Below are 22,341 nucleotides of genomic sequence, written 5' to 3' on the forward strand. Positions count from 1 at the left end.
AGTTTTGGAAGTTATAGAACCTTGAGGAATGTAGCCTTGCTAGAGGAAGTGAGTAGATAGGAATGGGCATTGAACATGATAAAACTACTCTGGTTCCTGGTTCACTGAAATGTAACCTCATTTGTCTCACATTCTTGCCAGCACAAAGCTGCTCTTCCATGCCTTCCCTCTCATGATATCCCTTCAAACCTAAAGTCAAGGCTGAAGATGTACTCAATTGGTAGAGTACTTGCTTAGCATGCACAAAGCCCTGGGTTCAATCCTCATGCCATGCTGAGGTATGATGGTGCACACCTGTAATCCAAGCACTTATAAGGTAAGGGCAGGACAATCAGAGGTTCAAGATCATCCTTAGCTACATAGTAAGTTTGAGGCCAGACAGGCATACATGATATGACACCTTGTCTCAAAAAAAAATCATGAAGCAAAATATATCCTTCTTTCCTTAAGTTATTACTTCTTGACAGATATTTGGTCAGAGCAATGAAAATGGTAACTGATACAGTAATAATTTAACCTTTAGTCCCATCCCTGACTGCTGTTGAATATGTCTGACTGGTGGCCAGCTTCCAACTTAAAGCTATGAAGGGCCCACTGGTCACCATTTATCATATTAGCATGCATAATTTTAAGACATGAAAATAAAGACCTTTTTCTTGAGACAAGCCCAAGAGACTTTCCTTTGTTTATGTGTATGTGTGAGAGAGAGAGAGAGAGAATTGTCATGTCAGGGCCTCTAAACCTTGTAATTGAACTCCAGATGCTTGCACCACCTTGTGTGCATGTGCAACCTTGTGTCATATTGTGCATCTGGCTTACATGGGATCTGAAGAGTCAAACATAAGTCCTTAAGCTTCACTGGCATCTCTCCAGCCTGAGAGACCTCTTTTGACAACAGAGAGACTTTAGGAGCTGTGTGGCAGAAAACAAGAGGGACAAGAGGGAAACCAGCTACATAGTTCTAAATATATACTAGGTCACCAGCTATTCATCATGACTAATATTATGGATCCATAGTCCTTATTATCATATGAAATCATATGATTTCATATGCTTGCTTTTTTAAATATACAAGTTATAAATACATTGGTGTTTTTATTCTTCTGAAAAACACTAAAATATATTGTGTACTTTCATCCTTAGTAATGGATGGTATTAAATAACCAGAGTTTATTTCTTGGGCTGGTGTGGTAGTTTGAATAGAATAGATGGCCCCCAATATATTCAGTTGTTTATTTGTTTATAGTTTGCATCTCTAGCCACCTGGCTGGAGGCAGTGTCACTGGGTGGATCTTAAGGCGTAGTGGTGGGTTTCAGATTTCAATCTAAAGATATGCAAAGTGTGCCTAACAGGAGTTCCTAAAGTGTGCTGTGGCTTGTGGTTTTTGGCTTGTGCTTCTCTCTCTCGGCTTGGGCCTATGAAGGCAGGCCAGCTTCTTCTGCCATTATGGAACTTCCCCTGTATCTATCTATAAGCTTCCATAAATATCCCTTCCTCCATAACTGTGCTTGGTCTGGAAGTTCATCTCAGTGAACCTGAATCTGTATGCTACAGCTGGAGAGATGGCTTAGCAGTTAAGGCATTTGCTTGCAAAGCCAAAGGATCCTGGTTCGACTCTCCAGGACCCATGTAAGTTGTATACACAGGTGGGCACATGCATCTGGAGTTCATTTGCAGTGGCTAGAGGCCCTAGCATGCCTATTCTCTCTCTCTCCCTCTCTCTGCTTATCTCTCTCTCTCTCTCTCTCTCTCTAGTAAATAAAGTTTAAAAAACGAATGTATTTCTTAACCAATTGTTCATAGATATAGGAATATTCTTAAAGCTTTAACTTGAATAATTATCAATATGACAACCAACAACAATATAGTTGATCAGTGGTATTAAATAGCTTTTCTTAAAATGAAGCATTGAAATTTGTAGAAAAATGGTCAAACTTGGAACAGTTCATTTTAAGTGAACTCACACAATCACAGAAACACAATCATCACATGATCTCACTCATCTGCAATTCCTAACCTGGATCAGCCCAAGTTTCTGACATAACTGAATAGCATCTTGAGGCTTGGACAATAGGGGGTATAAGGCTTGGGGAAAGGGAAAGGGTGGAGGGGACACAAAATCTGAACTCAATATGAACTGTTACTATAGAATCCTGTATCCTGGAAATGAGACTAAAAGGTGGAACCCTCAAGCAAACCTTAGAGGGATCACCTAAATCAAAGGGACCTGGAGAGAGTGAGATGAAACCTAACCTCAAATTGCTCATGTTTCTCCTTCTCTGGCTTTTTTTTTTTCTTTCCCTTGGTGCTGGCCTGTAATCCCCTGTGGTCTACATCTACAATTAGCTATTGACCAGAGAGACCTACTAGATCTCCCAAAACAAATAAGAAAGACTTCTTTCAGTGCACTTGATTACCCACCAGAGGTTAATGGTAAGACCCTACTGCTGATGACACCAATCATTGTCTGCATGGACCATGAAGAGGCCTGATTGGAATCCAGAGGAAAGCCAGTCCTCAGATAATTAGCCTATCTAGTGCTGGAAGGTGCTACATGAGCTACCAGGGGGAAATGGCCAACACCTGTTCAAGCAACTCAAAGTCTAAGAAACTCAGAAGCAAAGAAACCGACATGATGCTCACACAAGTGCAGTAGAGGCAATCAGCCATGGTGGATAACCAACTGTTCTTGGATTGGCTAACAGATCCACTCAGTGGAAAGGAAACCATATCTGGAACTGGGAAACAAGTCAGAATCATATCCAGATAATGATTCTGCTTCACATTGTCAAGTTCCCACTACCTTATACTATAAAAGTGCCTTGTTTTTCCCTCTAGATTAATAATGGTTATATCATTTAACTGGTACCAACTTCACTCTCCATTGGAGAATCTGATTCTCTTTTTCAGATGGGAACTGGACTTGAGGAGATAAATGACCCAGTGTACTACACCCTGACCCCAGCTGAAACCACAGAGGAATTGGGGAAATGAGCAATAATGTTGCTCTCTTAGTTAAGCTGATATCAGCACAAGGGTGATGGAGGAAGATACTGATGACACTCAACACCTACCAAACCAGAGATCCAGATGCTCCTAAGTTCCCATCACTGAAGTAGACTTACTTAAAATGCTCCCAGCATGGCTCAGGGAATTTTGTGGAAGAGGGATGGAAAGATTGTTAGAGACACAAGTTGAGACATTTTGCACGAAGCATTGCCTCTCCCCCATAACTGACTGCTTCCCCCATAATGCATGGCCCACAATCACCATGGAGTTGTCCTGCATGCCCAGTGAGGAAGGCCTCTTCAGAAAAGGGGAAGGGAGGAGGGAAAGAAAGGTACCAACATGTGATGCTTACATACAAAATATGTCTATATCTAATAATGAAAATATTTTTTAAATAATTACCTTTTATTAATTTAATTTTATTTTTATTGATAGATTGTATGCATATATATGAGTTTTGATCATTATCTCTTCCTATTACCTTTCTTGTTCTCCTTCCCCATCCTGCTTTCACTGAACTCCTTATTCTTCCCAACTAGTCCCTCTTCTGCTTTTTGATGTCTTTTCTTTTCTTTTGTGTGATCCACTGAATCTAATTAGGGTTGCAGCATTAACGTGGGTGAAACAACATACTAGTACCTACACCACTAAAAATAATGTCTTCGGCTTCCCCACCAATGCAACCACTTTTTACATTAACTAATCATTTAGTTGAAATGCTTCTTTTATTATTAGGGAAAAATTAATGTGACATATCCCCTTGCATCACATGCTAACTTGCTTGAAGTCTTAAAAAGATTGAATTTTCAGTGATTCTAGTACCTCAAACTGTCGATATATATTGCCGTAAACACATAATTAGGAGAAAGACAAGTATATGTCAATAAAACTTAACAAGCAGTTTAATACATCTAGTGTTGTACATTCTCACATATGTAATTGATCCACCATGAAAAGTGTGATTTGTGATCCTGTGGTACTCTAGAAAAGCACACCTTCATCACCCACTCCCATCCAAACAACATTCTTTTTGTTCTTACAGCTGCAAAGCAGATAATCAAATAGTATGACCAACTTTTGTCTCAACCTCAGAGTAAAATGACCTTTCTGGAGCAGATCATACTCTATCTTGGGACAATGAACTTTCAAAGTCCTGTCTCATTTATAGATCTACATTTATTCTTGGTGGAGAAAGTCCCCTTACCTACATCTAACATCTATAGCAAATCCTTCATAATACAAAACCATAGGTGAAAATATAACTTGGTGAACTCAAATAAATAAATAAAAGGACATAGACTTTGGAATCAGAAAGGCCAATGTTACATTCTTACTGGGTCAAAAATAATCTCTGAGAATTTTGACAAATCATTTCTTGAAAGTACATTTGGAGAAGTCATGCAAGAATATAAAGTACATGCCACATAAATAGTGTGGAAGCTGGGGCTGAGGAGATGGCTTAGCAGGTCAAGTATTTACCACACAAGCATGAGGACTTAAGTGTGGATCCCTAGGACTCATGTAAGATGCTAGGTGTAGCAATGCACACCTGTAATCCCAGTGCAGGGGGAGGTGAAACAAGAGGATCCCCAGGGCTGCCTGAGTAGCTACCTGATCAGTAGTCTAGCTGAATCAGTGAGCTGCAAGTTCAATAAAAATATTGCCTAAAATAAGATAGTTATTAACAGAAAAGAGACACTTGATATCAACCTGTGGTCTCCATACCCATGCATGCATGCATAGTTGCATCCATATGTATATACAGGCACACACATCATAAACACACATGTCAAAAATAGTCTGGAACCTAGTAAATGTTTGGCTTTATTTACTTATATTCTTTCAATGTTCTAAGAAATACCAAGAGAAGCAAAGAAATAAAACTGTAGGTGGTTGGAGAGAGAATCTTTAAATTACTTTACTTGAGAAGCTATAGAATTTATTTGCCCAGTAAGCAAAGACTCCTGGGAAATAAGGCACCATTTATCTTAGCTCTAAGAGGAGAGAGCCTAGATTCCTACATTGACCTTTGTACAGCTTCCTAGCTAGGGATCCATAGCCCAGTCTAATTCAAACACATGAAAACTTAAAAGTTAAGCAGCAACTTGCAGGCAGGCAGGCTCCTCTTAGCAGGGGAACTGCATGGCCAAAAAAAATCCTGGTTTACCACAGGGTGCATTCTACAGAGAAAGTACAATCTTATCCACAAGTCTGTTTCAAAACACATCTTGGCAAAAGAATACAGCTTGAATACTTAATTGGCAGAGTGCGCATACACCTTATGTGTGAGCATGTCTACCCTAGGAAATTAAAAATAGCCTAAATAATGTGGATAAGGATAATGGAGTTCACTATTACTCAGGAAGAAAAAAAATGTAATGGTTCCAAAGTCTGAATTTTATCCTTGCCAACATCTATCATGTCTACATGACAATAATTCTCAATACTCCTCATTAATAATTGTCTAACCTTCCACCTTTTGCCTGTCTTAACAAAGCTCAGTATTATAGAGTTGGCAGGTCAAGGTCTTCAAACATCATCTACTGAGTGTCAAAACTTCACATTTAAGTCCAACTGGAAATATAATTACTCATATGTTTGGAAAATGAAGGGGCAAAGATAATCCTTTTCCCCCTAAGAAACAATTTCCTCTAGCAAAAGGCACATTAACACAATAAGAACAGGCAGGCTTCTTAATAAGTGCAGTGTGCTTCACTAGGGAGAAAAGTAACTCAATTCTACACATAAGGTACTCTAAAAATTCTACCAGAAAACTATTAAAGCTGATAAACACTTTCAGCCAAGTAGCAGGATACAAGTTTAACACAGAGAAATCAGTAGCCTTCCTCCATACCAATAGCAAGTGTGCTGAGGATTAAATTGAGGAAATAATTCCAGTTATAATTGCCTCCAAAAATGAAGGCATATCAAACTTAGCCAAGGAAGCAAAAGACCTCTATAATGAAAATTTTAAAACAAGAAAGAAAACTCAAGAAAAAATTAAAAAGCAGTATTAAACGGAAAGTCATCTCATGTCCATGGATTGGAAGAATTAAAATTGTGAAATGACTCTCTTACCAAAAGCAATCTAAAGATTTAATGCAATCCCCATCAAAATTCCAATAGCAATGCTAGGCATGTGGTGCATGCCTTTAATCCCAGCACTCAGCATGTGGGAGGCAGAAGGAGGAGCATCACCATGAGTCTATGACCACCCTGGGACTACAGAGTGAGTGCTAGGTCAGCCTGGGCTATAGTGAGACCCTCCATTGAAAAATAAAATCTATTCTTCATTGAAATAAAAAAGAAATCCTAAAATTTATTTGGAAACACAAAATATCTTGGATATCCAAAGCAACACTGAGCAAGAAAAGTAAAGCTGGCAATATCACCATACCTTATTTTAAGATATATTACAGAGCCATAGTAACAAAAACAATATGGTATTACCACAAAAACCGACATCAGTGGAACAGATTAGAGGACCCAGATATGAACACAGGCAGCTACAGCCATCTGTTTTTTGACAAAAATTCCCAACTTATTCCTTGGAAAAGAAAACACTTTCTTTAAAAAATGGTTCGGGCAAAACTGCATATATTTACATGGAGAAAAATGAAACTAGATCCTTATCTCATTTCATGAATAAGAATTGACCCTAGGGACTTCTGGTGAAGATGGCACGTAGGTACCACGCCAAAACAGCCTGGGGGGAAAAAGACCAAAAAAACTCAGCAAAATACACACTTTTATTAAAAAGTGAGGTGTATAGGAAATTGAAGCAGCAGCAGAGAAGTAGGAGAGATCCAGAGCATCCAGAGCCCGCACAGGCCGGCAAAAGCAGCCCTGGCTGCTCCGCCAACTGCAGCGGCAGCGGGGTGCACCAGAAAGACGCCAGGCTCGGCTCCAGCCGCAGGAAAAGCCAGGTGCAGGAGCTTCCCCTCACACTGGCACTCTCTGCAACTCAGGAAATGTGAAGGGAGAGCGGTAGTGAGAAACGGAGGAGCAGACCACGAAGAAGAAGGACATGTGGAACAGCAAGAGAACCAGAGCAGCTGCGACTCCCTCCCCTCACCCACGGCCTGAACCCAGCTCCGTGAATGGAGCAGCAGTCCCGGGACCGGGCTATGCCAACTTGAGCCGACAGCGGGTCCCAAGCAGGAGCAGAGTTCGGCAGTAACATCAGCAGCTCCGGAACCGGTACCACCAGGCCCAGAAGCAGCTGACCCAGGAGAGGCAGCAGCGGCAGACCCAGCAGAGGCAGCTTTCACAGCAGCAGTTCCAGCAGTTGGGGTGCTGATCTGCAGGGCCACAGTTGCCACACTTGGTTTGGCCCACAAGAAAAGCCAGTGCCCAGCTACAGAAATCAGAGCAGCAAACCGACGACCCAGGTAGCAACTTGACTGAGACCAAACTCATCCAAGGTAACTGGGCTTGTACAGGAAAGGGTTTCACTTGGTCACAAGCTGACTGGGATCCCTCAACAGACCACAAATCTTAACCTCTATGTTCATAGAGGATCTGGTTGTTATAATAACTACTCTGGCATACATACTTGGGGCTGTTTTTGACTGATTCGGTACAGTGTTTAGTTAACTTTTAGAATCGACCTGTGTATTATTCCACTCAGCCTACTTGAATACTCCCATAGCAGGGAAACTCAACCCCTAGGAGCACCTTTGTAGATACTCTCAGAGTCTTAAGAGCCACATCTAACACCTTAAGCTCCTACCCTGAAAATATATAACATAAAATCAATTGACACAGCTAAGAATACCCAGCTAGCTAGAAAATCCAAGCATTAACTTAATCCAAGATGCAAAAATATATACATTATAACACAGGAAACACTAAAAAGCAAGACGATATAAATCCACCTAAAATTTTTAATGCATCAGAAATGACCTCCAGTGAGAACGAGTTAGAGGAAATGCCTGAAAAAGATTTCAAAAGAATGATTGTAAATATGTTCAAAGAAGTCAGAGAACAAATCAAAGGAGTCAAAGAGGAACTTAAAGAGGAAATCAAAGGAATCAAAGAAGATGCAGGACACCAATTTCATGAAATAAAGAAGGCAATACAAGACATAAATAAGGAAATAGAAATGATAAAGAAAAACCAGTCACAATTACTAGCAATGAAGAACACAGTTAATGAAATAAAAAACTCTGTAGAAAATCTCACCAGTAGAATGGATGAAGGAGAGGACAGAATATCTAAGCTAGAAGACCAGGTGGCAGATCTAATACAGACCAACAAACAGAAAGACAAACTTATTGAAAAGTATGAGTGGGAATTTCAAGATATTCGGGACACTATGAAAAGATCAAATATTAGAATTCAAGGCATAGTAGAAGGAGAAGAATTTCACTCAAAAGGCATAGTAGGTGTCTTCAACAAAATCATAGAAGAAAATTTCCCCCAAATTGGGAAAGAGGTGCCAATACAGATACAGGAATCCTTTAGAACCCCAGCCAGACAAAACCTGGAAAGAACCTCTCCTCACCATATTATAATCAAACGTCCAAACACACACACCAAAGAAAAAATATTGAAAGCAGTTAGAGAGAAAAATCAAGTTACCTACAAAAGTAAGCCCATCAGGATTGCAGCAGATTATTCAACACAAACTTTTAAAGCCAGAAGGGCTTGGGGTGGTATATTCCAAGTTCTGAAAGATAACAACTGTCAACCAAGGTTACTTTATCCTGCAAAGTTATCCATTCAAATAGATGGAGAAATAAGGACATTCCATGACAAAAGCAGGTTAAAGGAGTATTTGAAGACAAAACCAGCTCTACAGAAAATATTGATAGAATCCTCCATGCTGAAGAAAAGGAAAAGCACATATATAAGGAACTGAGAAAAAACAAGCAATACTCAAATACTAATTAACAGAGGAGAGCACAGGTAGAACTAGAACCACAAAATAAAAAGAAAAAGGCAAACATAAATACACACCTTTCAATAATATCTCTTAATATCAAGGGCCTCAATGCCCCAACCAAAAGACAAAGATTTGCAGACTGGGTTAAAAAGCAGAATCCTACACTTTGTTGTCTCCAAAAAACTCACCTTTCTACAAAGGATAGACATTATCTTAAGGTGAAAGGTTGGAACACGGTGTTTCAAGCAAATGGGCCTAGAAAACAAGCAGGGGTTGCTATCCTAATATCTGATAAGGTAGACTTTAGTCCAACGTTAGTTAAGAAATATAAGGAAGGTCGCTTTATATTGATTAAGGGCACACTCCAACAGGAGGACATTACAATCCTAAACATATATGCACCTAACATGGGGGCTCCCATATTCCTCAAACAAACACTATTAGAACTAAGGTCACAGATAACACCAAACACAGTGGTGGTGGGTGACTTTAACACCCCACTCTCATCAATTGACAGGTCATCCCAGGAAAAAATAAACAGAGAGGCATCTGGACTAAATGAGGTCATAGAAGGAATGGACTTAACAGATTTATACAGGACATTTCATCCAAATGCTGCAGAATAAACATTCTTTTCAGCAGCACATGGAACAGTCTCTAAAATAGACCATATATTAGGACACAAAGCAAATCTTAACAAATTCAGGAAAATTGAAATAATTCCTTGCATTCTATCTGACCACAATGGAATTAAACTACAAATCAATAGCAAGAAACACTTTAGAGCATACACAAAATCATGGAAACTAAACAATACACTACTAAATGATGAATGGGTCAATGAAGAAATCAAGAAGGAAATACAAAAATTTATAGAGTCAAATGATAATGAGAACACAACATACCAAAATCTCTGGGACACAATGAAGGCAGTTCTAAGAGGTAAATTTATAGCCTTAAGTGCCTATATTAAGAAATTAGAAAGATCGCAGGTAAATGACCTAATGCTTCGCCTTAAAGCCTTGGAAAAAGAAGAACAAGGCAAACCAAAAATCAGTAGATGGAAAGAATAATAAAGATTAGGGCAGAAATTAATGAAATAGAAACAAAAAGAACAATCCAAAGAATTAAAGAAACAAAGAGTTGGTTCTTTGACAGGATAAACAAGATTGAAAAACCCTTAGCAAATATGACCAAAAGAAAGAGAGAAGAGACACAAATTAATCAAATCAGAGATGAACAAGGTAACATCACAACAGATTCCAGAAAAATTCAAAAAATCATAGGAACATACTATAAAAGCATATACTCCACAAAGTATGAAAATCTGAAAGACATGGATGATTTCCTTGATCTATATGACCTACCTAAATTAAATCAAAATGAGATTAATCACTTAAATAGACCTATAATGAACATGGAGATCCGAACTGTTATCAATAATCTCCCAACTAAAAAAAGCCCAGGCCCAGATGGATTCACTGATGAATTTTACCAGACTTGTAAGGAAGAGCTAACACCATTGCTTCTTAAGCTTTTCCAGGAAATAGAAAAAGAAGGAATTCCACCAAACTCCTTCTATGAGGCCAGCATCACCCTGATACCAAAACCAAGCAGAGATAGAACAAAAAAAGAAAATTACAGACCAATCTCCTTCATGAACATAGATGCAAAAATTCTCAACAAAATATTGGCAAACAGAATACAAGAGTATATCTTAAAGATCATTCACCCTGATTAAGTATGCTTTATCCCAGAGATGCAGGGATGGTTCAACATACGCAAATATATAAATGGAATACATTACATAAATGGGTTGAAGGACAAAAATCACATGATCATCTCATTAGACGCAGAGAAAGCATTTGACAAAATCCAACATCCCTTCATGATAAAAGTCCTACAGAGACTGGGAATAGAAGGAACCTCTCTCAATATAATAAAAGCTATTTATGACAAGCCTACAGCCAACATATTATTAAATGGGGAAAAACTGGAAGCTTTTCCATGCAAATCAGGAGCAAGACAAGGGTGTCCACTGTCCCCACTTTTATTTAATATACTTTTGGAAGTCTTAGCCATAGCAATAAGGCAAGAGACACACATAAAAGGGATACAAATTGGAAAGGAAGAGATCAAGTTATCATTATTTGCAGATGACATGATTCTATACATAAAGGACCCTAAAGACTCTACTAGCAAACTGTGAGAGCTGATCAAAACCTACAGCAATGTAGCAGGATACAAAATAAATACACAGAAATCAGTAGCCTTCATATATGCTAACAACAAACACACAGAGGATGAAATGAGAGAATCACTCCCGTTCACAATTGCATCAAAAAAAAATAAAGTACCTTGGAATAAACATAACCAAGGAAGTAAAGAATCTCTACAATGAGAACTTTAAAACACTCAAGCGAGAAATTGCAGAAGACACTAGGAAGTGGAGAAACATCCCTTGTTCCTGGAATGGAATAATCAATATTGTGAAATGGCAATCTTACCTAAAGCAATCTACACATTTAATGCAATCCCTATCAAAATTCCAATGGCTTTCTTTATGGAAATCGAAAAATCAATCCAACAATTCATTTGGAATCACAAAAAACCTTGAATATCTAAAATAATACTGAGCAACAAAAATGAGCTGGTGGTATCACCATACCTGATTTTAACCTATACTACAGAGCCATAGTAACAAAAGCAGCATGGTACTGGCACAAAAACAGACATGTAGATCAGAGGAACAGAATAGAGGATCCAGATGTAAGCCCAAGTAGCTATAGCCACGTGATATTTGATAAAAAATGCCAAAAATATTCATTGGAGAAGAGACAGCCTCTTCAGCAAATGGTGTTTTGAAAACTGGATATATATCTGCAAAAGGATGAAAATAGATTCTTCTCTCTCACCATGCACAAGAATTAAGTCCAAATGGATTAAAGACCTTAACATCAGACCTGAAACTCTGAAACTGCTAGAGGAAAAAGTAGGGGAAACCCTTAAACATTTTGGTCTTGGCAAAGACTTTCTGAATACAATCCCAATTGCTCAGGCAATAAAACCACAAATTAATCACTGGGACCTCATGAAATTACAAAGATTTTGCACTGCAAAGGACACAGTGAAAAAAGCAAAGAGGCAACCTACAGAATGGGAAAAAATCTTCGCCAGCTATATATCTGATAGAGGATTAATATCTAGGATATACAAAGAACTCAAAACGTTGAATACTAAGGAATCAAACAAGCCAATCAAAAAATGGGCCATGGAGCTAAATAGAGAGTTCTCAAAGGAAGAAATCCAAATGGCATACAAGCATCTAAAAAAATGTTCTACGTCACTAGTCATCAGGGAAATGCAGATTGAAACTACATTGAGATTCCATCTCACTCCTGTCAGATTGGCCACCATAATGAAAACAAATGATCATAAATGTTGGCAGGGATGTGGAAAAAAAGGAACCCTTCTACACTGCTGGTGGGAATGCAATCTGGTCCAGCCATTGTGGAAAACTGTGTGGAGGTTCCTAAAACAGCTAAAGATCAATCTACCATATGAACCAGCTATAGCACTCCTAGGCATATATCCAAAGGACTCATCTCATTTCCTTAGAAGTACGTGCTCAACCATGTTTATTGCTGCTCAATCTATAATAGCTGGGAAATGGAACCAGCCTAGATGTCCCTCAAGAGATGAGTGGATAATGAAGATGTGCAAATTTAAACAATGGAGTTCTACTCAGCGGTAAAGAAAAATGAAGTTATGAAATTTGCATTAAAATGGATGGACCTGGAAAGTATTATACTAAGTGAGGTAACCCAGGCCCACAAAGCCAAGCGCCACGTGTTCTCTCTCATATGTGGATCCTAGCTACAGATGATTGGGCTTCTGCATGAGAAGGAAAATACTTAGTAGCAGAGGCCAGTAAGGTAAAAAGGAGACAAAAAGGGTAGAGAAAGGAAGGGAGACTTCCGGTTAAGATGGCGACGTAGGTACCATGCCAAAGCAGCCTGGGGAGAAAAAAGACCAAAAAACCTCAGCAAAATACACACTTTTACTAAAAAGTGAGGTGTATAGGAAACTGAAGCGGCAGCGGAGAAGTAGGAGAGATCCAGAACATCCAGAGCCCGCACAGGCCTGCAAAAGCAGCCCCAGCAGCTTTAATATAAATCCACCTAAAAATATTAATGCATCAGAAATGACCTCCAGTGAGAACGATTTAGAGGAAATGCCTGAAAAAGATTTCAAAAGAATGATTGTAAATATGTTCAAAGAAGTCAGAGAACAAATCAAAGGAGTCAAAGAGGAACTTAAAGAGGAAATCAAAGGAATCAAAGAAGATGCAGGACACCAATTTCATGAAATAAAGAAGGCAATACAAGACATAAATAAGGAAATAGAAATAATAAAGAAAAACCAGTCACAATTACTAGCAATGAAGAACACAGTTAATGAAATAAAAAACTCTGTAGAAAATCTCACCAGTAGAATGGATGAAGGAGAGGACAGAATATCTAAGCTAGAGGACCAGGTGGCAGTTCTAATACAATCCAACAAAGAAAAAGACAAACTTATAGAAAAGTATGAGTGGGAATTTCAAGATATTTGGGACACTATGAAAAGATCAAATATTAGAATTCAAGGCATAGTAGAAGGAGAAGAATTTCACTCAAAAGGCATAGTAGGTGTCTTCAACAAAATCATAGAAGAAAATTTCCCCCAAATTGGGAAAGAGGTGCCAATACAGATACAGGAATCCTTTAGAACCCCAGCCAGACAAAACCTGGAAAGAACCTCTCCTCACCATATTATAATCAAACTTCCAAACACACACACCAAAGAAAAAATATTGAAAGCACTTAGAGAGAAAAATAAAGTTACCTACAAAAGTAAGCCCATCAGGATTACAGCAGATTATTCAACACAAACTTTTAAATCCAGAAGGATTTGGGGTGATATATTCCAAGTTCTGAAAGATAACAACTGTCAACCAAGGTTACTTTATCCTGCAAAGTTATCCATTCAAATAGACGGAGAAATGAGGACATTCCATGACAAAAGCAGATTAAAGGAGTATTTGAAGACAAAACCAGCTCTACAGAAAATACTTGATAGAATCCTCCATGCTGAAGAAAAGGAAAAGCACACATATAAGGAACCTAGAAAAAACAAGCAATACTCAAATACTAGTTAACAGAAGAGAGCACAGGTAGAACCAGAACAAAAAAAAAAAAAAATGGCAAACATAAATACACACGTTTCAATAATATCCCTTAATATCAACGGCCTCAATGCCCCAACGAAAAGACATAGATTCACAGACTGGGTTAAAAATCAGGATCCTACAATTTGTTGTCTCCAAGAAACTCACCTTTTTACCAAGGATAGACATTACCTAGGGTGAAAGGTTGGAAGACGGTGTTTCAAGCAAATGGGCCTAGAAAACAAGCAGGGGTTGCTATCCTAATATCGGACAGAGAAAGGAAGGGAGGAGGTTACTTAATAGGTTGATATTGTATATATGTAATTACAATGATTGTAACGGGGAGGTAATATGATGGAGAATGGAATTTCAAATGGGAAAGTGTGGGGGTGGGGAGCAAAGGAATTATCATGGGATATATTTTATAATCATGGAAAATGTTAGTAAAAATGTTAAAAAAAGAAAAAAGAAAAAAAAGAGAATTGACCCTAAATGGATCAAAGACCATAACATCAAACCTGGAACTTTGAAATTACTAGAAGAAAAAGTAGAGGAAATATTTCCACCTTCAGGCATAGACAAAGACTTTCTGAATAGAATCCAAGCTGCCCAGGAAGGAAAACCACTAGTCAACCAATGGGTTCTCATGAAATTTGAAAGCTTTTGTACAGCAAAGGACACTGTGAATAGAGCAAAGAGGCAACCTACAGAATGGGAAAATAATCTTTGCCAGCTATACATATTACGAAGAGTTCCTATCTAGCATATACAGAGAGCAAAAAGCTAAATAATAAGTAATCAAACAACCCAACCCCCCCCCAAAAAAAAAATAGGCTATAGAACTGAATAGAGAGTTCTCAAAAGAAGAAATACAAATAGTCAATTTTTTTTTAATGTTCAACATCTTTATTCACTAGAGAAATGAAAATCAAAACTACTTTGAGGGGGCTGGGAATATGGCTCAATGGTTAAAGGTGCTTGCTTGCAAAGCCTGCAGACCCAGTTTCAATACGTCAAGACCCACAGAGAGTCCAATGTGCAATGTGGTGCATGTATCTAAAGTTCATTTTTAGTAGCAAAAGGTCCTGGCACATTCATTTATTCTGTCTCTCACATATGTAAATAACAAAATTATAAACTACTTTAGGGCTAGGGAGATGAATCAGTGGTTAAATTGTGCTTGCTTAGAAAGTTCAGGTTCAATTCTTCAGTACCCATGTAAAGCCAGATGCACAAAGTGGTACATGAATCTGGAATTCATTTGCAGAGGCAGGATTCCCTGGTGCACCCATACTCTTAGGCATTCTTACCCTCTCTCTCTCTCTCTCTCTCTCTCTCTCTCTCTCTTTCTTCTTCTTCTTCTTCTCTCATAAATAAATAAATAAATGAAAATAGTTTTGAATAAAACTACTTTGAGGTTCTATCCCACTTCAGTGAGAATGGCTATCATAAAAAAATCAAACAACAGTAAATGCTGGTGAGAATGTAAGGAAAGAGGAGCCCTTCCCCATTATTTGGGAATGTAACCTGGTCAGTCTTTATGGAGGTTCCTGAGAAAACTAAAAATATATCTACCATATAACCCAGCTAAACTACTCCTTGGCATATTCCTTAAGGACTCTATACTGTAAAGATAATTCCTCATCCATGTTTATCACTGCTTTATTCACAATATCTAGGAAATGAAAACAGCCTAGATGTTCATCAACTGATGAATGAATAATGAAGATGTGATACATTTATACCATGGAGATTTATTCAATTGTAACAAAATTACAAAAAGTTCAGGTAAATGAATTGATCTGGAAAAGATCACACCAAGTGAAGTAACCCAGACTCAGAAAATCAAATACCACACATTCTTTCTCATATGTGGATTCTAGTTTCAAATGTTTAGATGTGTATGTGAGTTGTAAGAAACATCAGTAGTAGAGACCAGGAAGATAGAAAGGGGCCATGATCAAGGGAAGAGAGAAAAGGGCTTAAAAGGAAGTTAGAAGTATGCCATTGGACTAGTGATGCTGCATTCAGAAATCATAGATTGGTACAGAAACATTTTAGTGTCGGGGATGGGATACCTTCCAGTGAGTTGCTGGTCAGAAGCCTCATATAAGCCCCAGGCAATTCAGACTACTACCAGGGCTCTTTGTTCCCCGGCAAAACTAGATGGTAAGACCTTATTGCTGAAGACACCATGTGCTTTGGGTTCAGAACATTAAGAAATCAAAGTGGAGCTGAATTGAAAGCCTCCTCTCTGATGACTATGTAGTCATAGTGTGAAGAGTGCTATACAACCTACTGAAGAAAAGTCATCAATTATTGATATATCCCCAGCTTTATTTTTTTTAATTTGTTTTTAGAGAGAGCAAGAGAGACAAAGAGAGAGAGGGAGAATTGGTGCAGCAGGACCTCAGCCACTGAAATCTAACTTCAGATGCTTGGGCCACCTAGTGAGCGTGTGCAACCTTGTGCTTGCCTCACGTTTTTGTGTCTGGCTTATGTGGGATCTGGAGAGTAAAACATGAGTCCTTAGGCTTCGCAGGCAAGCAACTTAACCATAAATCTATCTCTCCAGCCCTGATATAGTCCCAACTTTCTGTTCACTAATAGAGCTCAACAGCATCATAGATCAAATAGAACTAATAGACAGAACTTTCCAGCCCAACTCTACAGAATACACATTCTTCTCAGAAGCCCATGGAACCATCTCCTAAATTGATCATATATTAGGCCATAAAGCAGGCCATAAAGTCAGGAAAACTGAAGTTAATCCTTGCATTGTGTCAGACCACAATGCTTTAAAGTTAGAAATTAATAACAAGAGATACATCAAGAACTAGACCAGCTCCTGGAGATTAAACAACACACTATTAAACAATGAATGGGTCTTGGAAGAAATCAAAAAATGAATTTTAAAATTCCTATAATTGAATGGTAATGGAAACATAACCTACCAAAACTTATGAGACACAATGAAGGCAGTTCTAAGGGGAAAATTCATAGTCTAAATGCCTTCATTACAAAGACAGAAAGATCCCAAATTAATAACCTGACTGTCCACCTAAAGGTACTAGAAAAGCAGGAAGAATCCAACCCAAAAAGTTCCAGACAGAAAGATCAAGATTAGAGAAGAAATTAATGAATTGGAAACTAAGAAAATAATTTTTTTACTTGATGAAATGAAGACCTGATCTTTGAAAAAATAAACAAGGGGGCTGGAGAGATGGCTTAGCAGTTAAGTGCTTGCCTGTGAAGCCTAAGGACCTCATTTCAAGGCTCAATTTCCCAGGACCCACATAAACCAGATGCACAAGGGGGCACATGCATCTGGAGTTCGTCTGCAGTGGCTGGAGGCCCTGGAGCACTCATGTCTCTCTACCTATCTTCCTCTTTCTCTCTCTCTGTCTGTCACTCTCAAATAAATAAACAAAAAAAATTTAATAATAAAAAAGTAAAATAAAATAAAAAGATTGCTAAGCCCCTGGCCAATTTGAGCAAGGGGGGAAAAAAGGAAGTCGGGGTACTTCGGGACAACATGGCAGCATGGAGTCATGCCAAACCAGCCTAGGGAGGGATTTAAGCAAAACCACAGCAAAATACACTCTCTTGAAAAGTGAAGGAATATAGGTTATCCTTAGACACAGCAGAGAAGCTGGGGAGACCAAGATACACCAGAAAGGAGAAAAACGGCCAGAGTCCCACTGAGGTGCTTGTGGCCCGTGACCCACAATCCACGCACCCAGCCAGTGCCACCCCACCAGGCCCACCGGGCATGCCATGTTGCAGCAGCATCAAAGACCAAACAACAGGGTTTTTTAAATTATTTATTATTTGAGAGAGCAAGAGAGGGAAAGAAGCAGACAGAGAGAAAGCGAGAGAGAATGGGCATTCCAGGGCCTTCAGCCACTGCAAACAAACTCTAGATGCATGCACCACCTTGTGCATCTGGCTTACATAGGTCCTGGGGAATTGAACCGAGGTGCTTTAGCTTTGCAGGCAAATGGCTCAACTGCTAAGCCATCTCTCCGGCCCCAAAAAACAGTTTTCTCAACTTCATCAGCCTTCTTGCAAAGTTAAGAAATCTGAGGGAAAGACACCTGAGATCAACTAAAGAGCTACTAAAAGTGCGAGCAACTCCAGAAGTCTGACCTCTTCCATCACCCACCATCAAAACCATGACCTTTGGCCATGAACATTTGGCAACGCAGCCAACACAGCTGATCAGAACTCCAGCTCCACACCACAACACTGAGAGATCGAGGTGGGCACCCAGCACTGGTGAGATTGGAAGCCAACCCAAAAGGGTCTGACCAAATACAGGTTGACCTGGAACTCAATTCAGAACAGAAATCTCTACCTCCCACCTGACAAGATTAAGGGTGTAAAACAACACACACCCTTAGGGATTTTGGTTTTATATGACTATCTGTTTTTATCCCCACAATTGCATACTTTGTGCTGGTTTTTATTGATAGTGAATGTTATTCAGTTGAAGTTTAGAATTTCTAGTAAATTATTCCACCCAGTCCACTAGAATACTTGCTTAGCAAGCAAACTCAACACCTAGGATTACTTCTGTGGCTTGAATGGCAAACAAGAGCTACATCTGTCACCTTGAACTCATATCCCTGAGGGTATATAGAGGTGGATTTCCACATCTGGAAACACTGCAGATAAGTAGAAAACCCAAATATCAAACCAATTCAGGATGCAAAAGTCGCCACAATATAATACAAGAAACTCAAAGAATCAAGATAATAAAGATCTACCAAAAAGTATAAGTCCATCAGAAATGATCACCAATGATCCTGTTTTAGATGAAATGCCTAACAAAGATTTCAAGAAAATGATGGTATCTATGCACAAAGAAACCAGAGAAGAAATTAAGGGAATCAAAGAAGAAAACAAAATTCTGAAACAAAACACAGGAAATCAGCTTAATTAAATAAAGAGGTCATTACAAGACATAAGGAAATAGAAACACTTAAGAAAAAGAAGGCTGAAATCGTCTCTCTGAAGAATACAGCCAGTGAAATTAAAAAAAAAAAAAATCCCTATGGAAAGTCTCACCAGTAGAGTGGATGAAGGAGAGAATAGAAAATCTAAATTAGAATACCAGGTGGCAGACCTAATACAGTCCAACAAAGAGAAAGGCTAGCTATTAGCTAGGTACGAATGGGAATTTCAAGATATCTGGGATACTATGAAAAGATCAAGCATAAGAATTCAGGACATAACAGAAGGAGAAGAATTTCAATCCAGAGACTTAGTAGGTTTTTCAACAAGAAAAATAGAAGAAAAATTTCCCCAAATTGGGAAAGAAGTGCCAATGCAGATACAAGAAGCTGTTAGAACACCAAACAGACAAACCTGAAAAAACATCTTCTAGCAATATTTTAATTAAACTGCCAAACACGGAAACCAAAGAAAATATATTTAAAGCACTTAGAGAGTAAAAGCAAATCACCTACAAAGGCAAGGCCATCAGAATAACTGAACATTACTCAACACAAACTTTAAAAGCCAGAAGGGCTAGGAATGATGTATTCCACATTCTGGAAAATATCAACTGTCAACCAAGATTACTTTATCCTGCAAAGCTATCTATCCAAATTGATGGAGCAATGAGGACATTCCACAACAAAAACAGGCTAAAGGAATTTATGACAACTAAATCAGCTCTACAGAAAATACCTGAAGGAATTTTTAATGCCAAAGAGAAAGCAAAACACACACAGAAGGAAATAGGAAAAAATAAACCACACTTGAATAACAGTTAAAACAAAGAAATAAAGGGAAACAGGAAACTCTATAAAATAATAAGAATGGCTAGAATAAATGCATGACTTTCACTAATAACTCTTAATACCAGTGGCTTCAATGCATCAACCAAAAGACACAGGCTCAACCATTTTTCCTCAAATTTCATTGAGCCTGGTTGAACTTGGAACAGATCATTCTCAGTGAATTTACCCAATCACAGAAAAAATATCGCCACATAGTCTCACTCATCTACAGCACCTAACCTGAATCTACCCAAGATACCTTATATATCCAGCAAGCGTCTTGTGGACTTGATAATAGGATGGATGGGGAGGGAAGGGACGGCATTGAAGGGGTAGGAAACACAAATCTAGACCCAAACGGCAATGGTACCATAAAATTATACTTTCTATAAGGCAGACCAAATGGCTAAACCTTCACCAGGCCTTTACAGGGAACACCTGAACCACAAGACACTGGAGAGGGATCAAGGCTAATCTTCTACATCTTCCCTCCCTCCCTCTCTCTCTCTTCTCTCTAACTCTTGTATATTAGTTATCTTTTTCCTCATTTTCTTAGTGGGCACTGACCTGTATCTCCCAGTACCAGCATGGGACTATCATCCACAATGACCATTTGATCAGAGAGACCTATAAGATTTCCTAAAAGACAGACAGATTTCTATCAGAGTACTTGATGACCCACCAAAGGTTAGTGGTAAGACCCTACTGCTGAAGACACCATATGCAGTTGACACGTAAAATAGAATGGCATGGCTGGAAGCTAGAAGAGAGTCAGTCCCCAGTCAGCATGTCTAGTGCCAGAAGGTGCTACATGGGCAACTGGGGAAAAATGACCAATATCTGTCCAATCAATTCATGGTCTAACCTACTTAGCAGCAAATAACCTGTTGTGATGCCCACACAAGTGCAATAGTGGCACACAGCCATGGTGGGGAACCAACTGCTCTTGATTTGGCTAACTCATCCCCTCAGTGGTATGGGACCCACAGCTGGAGCTGGGAAACAAGTCAGAACCATATCCAAACATTAGCCCATTCTCCAATATCAAGCTACCATCAATCATGGGCTACAAGAGAGCCTACACCTATTAAATTCTCTATTAAAAAAGTAAGCGTTATCTCATTTGTCATGGTGCTAACATATTCTCTGTTGGAGAATCTGCTTCTCTTTTTCAGGTAGATGTAGATCCTAAGGAGAGAGCCATCCCATCATACCTCAGAAGGGCCCCAGCTGAGACCAAGAAAAATTGGCGAAACAAGCAAGGGTGCTGTTTACCTGATGAACAGGATACCAGCACAAGGGGGAAGAAGACCAACACAGAGAAAAATCAACTCCTACCTAATCAGTGAGCCAGAGCCTCAGAGGCCCCCAACACCTCATCACTGAAGCAGACCAAAAATGAACTTAACATGGCTCAGGGAAATTTTGCAGAATAGGGGGCTGAAAGAATGTCAGAGCCACATTTTGGGTCATGATATGCAGAGACATTTATCTTACACATAACTGTTGGCTAACTCCACAGTGCAGGACCTCAACAAGGAGGAGCCAATGGGGAGGGGATAGGTCAAGGATGAGCCTAATAATGGTACCAAACTGACTGTATTTGCTGAATACAAAACTAATTAATAAAACAATTTTAAAAATTAAAAATAAAAATAAAGGCATGCATGACCACACCGAAAAAAAACAAAAAAAGACACAGGCTAAAAGCACCTCGGTTTGGTTCCCCAGTACACATACAAGCCAGATGCACAAGGGGGCACATGCATCTGGAGTTTGTTTGCAGTGGCTGGAGGCCCTGGCATGACCATTTTCCTCTCCCTCTCTCTGTCTGGCTCTCTCTCTCCTCTCACACACACAAATAAATAAATAAAAATAAGGTTTAAAAAAGGCACAGACTTACAGACTGGAATAAAAATCCTTCCATTTGTTGCCACCAGGAAACTCATCTCTCAATAAAAGATAGATACTGCCTTAGGGTAAAAGGATGAAAATGATATTTCAAGCAAATGTGTCTAGGAAACAAGCAGGGGTTGCTATCCTAATACCTAACAGGATAGACTTCAAACCAACATTAGTGAGGAAAGGTAAAGAAGGTCATTTTATACTGATTAAAGGAACACTCTAGCAGGAGGACATTACAATCCTAAATGTATATACATCTAACATGGGAGCTCCTAGTTTCACAAAATGAACACTATTAGACTTAAGGTCTCAGATAACATCAAACACAATTGTAGTGAGAGAGCTCAATACCCCATTCTCATCAACTGACAGGTCATCCCAGCAAAAAATAAACAGAGAGACATATGAATTAATTGTCATAGAACAAATGGACCCAACAGATATCTACAGAACATTACAATCAAATGCTGCATAATTTTTCTCAGCACCACATGGAACATTCTCTAAAATAGACCATATATGAGGACACAAATCAGATCTCAAA

The sequence above is a fragment of the Jaculus jaculus genome, chromosome 12, assembly GCF_020740685.1.
Source record: "Jaculus jaculus isolate mJacJac1 chromosome 12, mJacJac1.mat.Y.cur, whole genome shotgun sequence".
Lineage (NCBI taxonomy): Eukaryota > Metazoa > Chordata > Mammalia > Rodentia > Dipodidae > Jaculus > Jaculus jaculus.